The 6,364-nt window shown below is 42.7% G+C and overlaps 1 non-coding gene across 1 annotated transcript; it reads left to right on the forward strand.

Moving 5' to 3' along the window:
* Positions 1-2,876: 2,876 nt before the first annotated feature.
* trnas-uga (transfer RNA serine (anticodon UGA)) lies at positions 2,877-2,958 on the forward strand. Its single transcript has one exon. It is a non-coding gene; the product is annotated as a tRNA-Ser (tRNA).
* The last annotated feature ends 3,406 nt before the right edge of the window (positions 2,959-6,364 follow it).

Consider the following 6,364-nt stretch of genomic DNA (forward strand, 5'->3'; position numbering starts at 1 on the left):
TTGGTGTGCTAGTGACGCAGTCAGTGTGAGCCACTCAGGACGATAGTGATGCAATAAGCGTGAGGTTTCAGGTAGATACCCATGCAGTAAGTGTGACGTGTTCAAGGTGACAGTGACGCAGACACTTTGAGGGTGTCAGATTCAGAGTGACACAGGAAATGTGAGGGGACAAGTTGAGAGTGACACTGTAAGTGTAAGAGGTCAGGCTGATAACGATGTAGTAATTGTGATGGAGTCAGGATAATCGTGGTGCAGTGAGTATGAGTTGTCAGGGTGATAGTGACACACACGGTGTGAGTGGGATAGAGTTATAGTGATGCACCAAGTTTGAGGAGGTCAGAGTGATAGTGTGCAGGGTCTGGCTGAAGGTGACGCAAGAAGAGTGAAAGGTTCAGTGTGATCTGGACGGTCAAGCTGATAGTGTTGCTGCAAGTATGATTGGGTCGGTCAGATAGTGACACAGTACATTTGAACGGATCAGGCTGGTAGTGATGCAGTAAGCGTGAGGGGGTCAGGCTGATATTGATGCACTAAGTGAGAGAGTGTCAAGGTGATGGTTACGTATTAAGTGTGAGCAGGTAAGAGAGAGTTAGTGAGTGGGGTTTGGCTGATAGGGATGCGGTAGGTGCGCATGTGTCAGGGTGTGAGGAAGTATGAGGGTGCCAGAGGGATAGTGATGCATTAAGTATGAGGGTGTCAGAGTGATGTGATGCAGTAATTCTGAAGGGATCAAGAGATACCAACGCAGTATGCATGATGGGGTCAGGCTGTTAGTGACGCTGTCAGTGTGAGTGCCTCAGCCTAATAATGATGAAATAAATTTGAGAGAGTAATGCTGATTGCCAGGTGATAAGTGTGAGTGAGTCAGGCTGGTAGTGACGCTGTCAGTGTGAGTCTTGAAGCTCATAGTGAAGCAGTAGGTGTGAGGTGGTCAGTGTGATTTGTGGCGCAGTAAATTTGATAGGGTCAAGGTGATAGTGATATAGTAAGTTTGAGGAAGTAGTATTGTAGTGACACGGTGAGTGTGAGGCGTCAGTCTGGTACTTACATAATAAGCGTGATGGAGTCAGGCTGATAGTGACACAGTAAGTGTAAGGAGTCAGGGTAATAGTAACATAGGAAGTGTAAGGGCGTGACTGATAGTGACAAACTAAGTATTTGGCAGTCAGGCTGATAGTGATGCAGTCAAAATGAGGGTCTCGAAGTGAAAGTGGCACAGTAAATGTAAGGGCGCCAGATGGATAGTGACGCAGTAAGTTTGAGGGGTTCACGCTGATATTAAGGCGGTAAGTGTGAGAGGTCAAGTCTACAGTGATGCAGTAAGTGTTGGCGGGTCAGACTGATAGTGATGCATTCAAAGGCAAAATATCCCAGGCTCTCTGTAGTGCTGAATAACGAGACTTCTCAAGTCTAAGACAAAAATCAATGGTTCTCATCCTGGTCATAAATCACACTGCTTCATTTTAAAATTGTCCTCTCCTGCTTCTAGATTCACCAATGAGGGAACAAAATTTAATTGCACCACCCTGTTTATCTCTTCAAATATTTTGCAACTATCAATGAGATTACCTCTCTTGTGTTGAAACTGTTAAAAGAAGACCGGATTTGCCCAATATCAATTCACAGGGCTAACGTTCATCCATGATATCAAGGCTGATCACCATTCGTGGTATTCCTCATATGGCATTAGTATCTTTCCTAAATTGAGGATTATAATTCCTCATACTGTAGTCCAAGTGCGGTCGAACTGAGCCACAATACATTGGAAATAATGTTTCGTTCTCGTGCCCTGACACCCTTCTGCAGCTTTCACAACAGACTTCTACAACTGCTACCAGACTTCAATGACTTATTAAAAACTTCTCCAAGATGCAATTTAAAAATCTCTACATCAGACTTTTCACTTCAATCCTTCGCCAAATAATCTCCACATATTTCCCCTCCTGACAAGTATGATAAAGTCAAATCGTTGCTACTTATTAAATCATGCAGGACATGGATAGGTTAACTCGTCAAGGTGTTTTCCTGCTGGTGAGGAAGTCAAAATTTAGAAAACATCGGTTTAAGATTAGTGCGTAAGCATTTCAAAGGGACGTCAGGGGCAACTTTTTCAGTCGTGTCCAGAATGAGCTGCCAGAGAAATTGTTGGAGACTGGTACAACTGTAACATTTAATGGCTTCTGGATGGATATATGAGTAACAAGGTTGAGAGGGATGTGGGCCAAATGTTGGCAAATGGGACCTATTAATTTAGGATAACTGCCCACCATGTCAAATTGGAAAGAAGGACCACTTTCCGTGTTGTATTGTTCAAAGACTTGATGACTCTAGAACAACCACAAAAACTTTGCAAATAATTCCGTCAAGACGATTTCAACTCTTCGGTCAATCTTCCTCTTTTGTGCTCACAAGTTCATTCCCATTTGTCAGAACTTACGGATTAGTTGTTGGATCCATTCCTGTAAATTGGTTCTGCATTCTTTCTAATTCCGATTTTTTTTTTACGAATGTAGCTCGTGTTTATGGACTTAGTATGAATATTTCTAATACCATATTTCGATGAATATTAAAACACAACTTTGGCACCAGGTGATGAGCAATTGAGTCAAAATCGATCCGACGCAGTGAGACAATGATCCTCTCTTCGTGTGGGGTACATCCGTGACTCTATAATTCGACGATGATTATTTCCGCAACTTCAGCTGTGTCAGAATCTAGTTTGCGGTGAAAGCCTGTCAATCTGCTAAGGTAACGTTCGTCTGGGTCTCTGCAAAGGATTTGGCGAAATCTTTGGGTCTTGACAATTTGTTCTTCAAACAAATTACGTATTTCATGAATTTAGTTCTTTTACTATGAAAATTGGCAATTTTGCTGCAGCTGTGATGGCCGAGAGGTGAAGGCGTTGCATTTGAAATCTAATGGGGTCTCCCTGCGCAGGTTAGAATCCTGCTCGCAGCGTTGAATCTTTTAAAAATCATTTATTCCTTTGCAGAATTTGGATTTCGTGGAGCTTGAGTTTTGCATTCAATCAAAAGTAAATTTTCAACTGTGAAGAATCCGAAGTAATTTCAAGAAGTCTAATTGAATAAATTATATGTCAAGACACAAAAAGCCACCAACTTCCAACACGAATCAGTTTCAAAACATTTGTCGAACTCTCATGAAATTTGAATGTTCGGGGTTGTTGGGGGGGGGGGGTGGTAATTAAGCAAAACAAGAAGCGATGCAATACATTTACCTGCAGGTGATGAGTTTTTTTTTAGGATCAGTTGAAAGTCAAGCTGAGAAGTTCAACCTAATTTACAGCTGACTCTCAAGGCCAATAATCTATTATATCAGCAGTCAATGAATGAGAAAAAGCAACTCCATGTGTGGAAAGGAACTCGACTGATCCAGGTTCCTGCCTTGAGGTGTGATAAGGTAAGGCGATATCAGCGGAATAGAATTTTCTGGAAATATAAGAAATGGAATGTTAACGGTCTTCTGCTGTCCACATTCGTAAGAAATTGTGCATTAAGAACTGAATTTGAAAATTAACGATGAAAATCAGACTTAGCCCTCTGCTTGTGGTGTAGCATTGTTCAGAACAATAGGTTGTTGTTGAGGCTAAAATTGACCAAAATAATCGATGGGGATCTTATCCACGGCCTTCGTTGGAGCAGTTGGTGTGGAGAGCTCAGCTTGAACAACCAAATGCCAATTATTCATCTTGGCTGTCTGAATTGCTTAGTTAAACATACTCCCAGTTTAATGTAAAAACCTTCGCGATCAGAGCTAGATGTTTTCATCTCAGCATGTTCCGATATGAGAAGACACTCCATGGAGTAGATTTGACTTAAGTTTTGACTCTAACGTCAGAGATGTTGACACGTTTCTGCCTCAAAACAGCACCACCATTGGTATCAAATCAAAATGAACAAAGGACTAGTTCCCTTAGACATTTCCTTTCTGCAGACTCTGCCAAAGGACAGTTCAGGCCCGATGTAGGAATAGGGCGTGGTGACATCTGTTCGTATGTGGATCACTTCATTCCTGCTCACGCTCCATAAACCGTAAGTCATTTTGAACTTCTTAGCCATCACCATGATAAGTGGTACATAATGCACAGGTTTGCTTCTCCAAAGAAAGAGCGAAATCTTATTCAATGCAGACGCAAATTCAAGTTGTCCCTTGGTCGACCAGAAGACAGATATCGCGAAACAAAGTGAATGCAGAAGACAATCAATGTTTTCTTGGAGTCAAAAAGATGTACTGGAAGGATGGAAACATATATTTGGAATTAAAGTCACACACCACTTCCAGACTAAATGTTCTTGAACCGTTATCTTAATTTGACTTTCATATCCACCATTACTGCAAAAATTATCTTAACAACTCAGTACTTTGTGTTCTTTGATATTGTCTCCTTCATGTTTCTCTTGATTTTGAAACTAAAACAGAGCAATAGTAATGCACCCTATTTCACTTGCAAAGATCAGAAGAAGATCAATTTATAAGAGAACAGAAATAAAGCTACGTCTGTCTTCCGAGAGAAAACACAGTTACCATTTCGACTCCAAAAAATCTTCTTCAGAAGTCTGCGCAATGAACTCGAAATAGACGACCGAAAACGAAAAAAAGAAGCCATAATGCCGCGAATACACCACCCGCAAGCGCATCAAGTCCTACTCGAATATGCTGTATTACTACTCTCAACATCAGTGGAGAACGGGACAAAGCTCGTTCTGCAGTTGTCAACCTGTTATGACGTAGTTTGTAAAGTCAGAAATATGATTAGGTAAAAAGCGGGATGAAAGCGGAATATCAGAAGTCTGAAAAAAGCAAGTGCGTGCTCTGCTTTGAAGAAGGTTGGCAGTGATGAAAATGGAAATTAATTACAGTGAGAGTTGCTTAATTAATACTCAGAATCGTTGCAACACACAGGGACGCAATTCTTTTTGCTGGGTTTCTGTTCTTCCATTTTATAATCACGACTGCTGTCGGGTTTGGTTTCCATTCCAGGCTTAGATGACTGCCTGATGGAAGTTTGCACATTCGCCCAATTTCTGTGTGGTAGCTCTGGTATGCTGCCATATTCTAAACATTTGCAGGTTATTTGGATTCGCCATTGAATGCACACGGTTACAGAGACAGTGATGTGGAGAGTGTCTGGATAGGACGTACTTCAGAGGATTTTTGTGAACTTAAATAGACAGTTTGGGGTTAGTCTGCTGTTTCCTGGATGAGCTTCATGGACAGAGAGGGGTCAGGGTATTCTTCCCTGAGGGAGAGACATTGACAGAGTTGGGTTAGTTGCTCTTACCTTTGTCAGTCACGCAGATACAGTAGGGTCAGTCTGCCCTTCCCTGGGAGAATTTCTTTCACAGAGTGGTGATAGTCTGCTCTTCCCTGCCTGAGTGAAACAGAAAGAGCGGGGTCAGTATTCTGTTCCCTCGATAATTTATGTTGACAGTCTGGCTTCCGTCTGCTCTTCTCTGGCGAGTTACCTTGGTAGAGTGGGGTTAGTGTTCATTCATTGGGTGAGTGCCATAGACAGAATGGGATCAGTCTGCTCTTCCCTGAGTGAATTACATTTATAGAGTGGGATCAGACTGCTCTTCAGTGAATGACTTATATTGACCATGTGGGATCAGTCTGCTGAGTTACACTGAGAGTGTGGGGTCAGTCTGCCCTTCCCTCAGTGAGTAACACTGACTGAGTGGCGTCAGTTTGCTCTTCCCTCAGTGAGGTACATTGACAGAGTGGCATCAGTCTACTCTTTCCTGTGCGAGATACATTGTCAGAGTGGCGTCAGTCTGCTTTTCACGGAGTGAGTTATTTGGACAGTGTGGGATCAGTCTGCACTTCCCTGGGTGAGTTGCATTGACAGAGTGGCGTCAGTCTGCAATTTCCTAGTTGTGTTAAAGTGATCGCGTGAGGTCAGAGTGCTCTTCCCTGGTTGAGTCACATTGACAGATTGGGCTTCATCTGCTCTACCCTGGGAGAGTCATATTAACAGAATGGGGTCAGTCTGCTCCTTTCTGAGTGAGTAATATCACAGAGTGCACTCAGTCTGTTTTTCCCTGGGTGAGCTACGTTAAGAGAGTGATGTCAGTCTGCTCCTCCGCGGGCGTGTTACTTTCTCAGAATCGTGAGAGTCAGCTCTTCACTGTCTGAGTTAAACAGCAAGGATGGCTTCATTACTGTCTTCGCTGGATGATTCACATAGACAGAATGGAATAAGTCTTCTCTTCTCTGAGTGAGTTACTTTGACAGAGTGGGGTCAGGCTCGTCTCCCTGCTTGTGTTTCATTGACAGAATCAGATCAGCCTGCTCTTTCCTGGATGAGTGACAGAGACAGAATGAGTGGTGTCAGTCTGCCATT

The sequence above is a fragment of the Chiloscyllium punctatum genome, chromosome 28 (genome assembly GCF_047496795.1).
Source record: "Chiloscyllium punctatum isolate Juve2018m chromosome 28, sChiPun1.3, whole genome shotgun sequence".
NCBI lineage: Eukaryota > Metazoa > Chordata > Chondrichthyes > Orectolobiformes > Hemiscylliidae > Chiloscyllium > Chiloscyllium punctatum.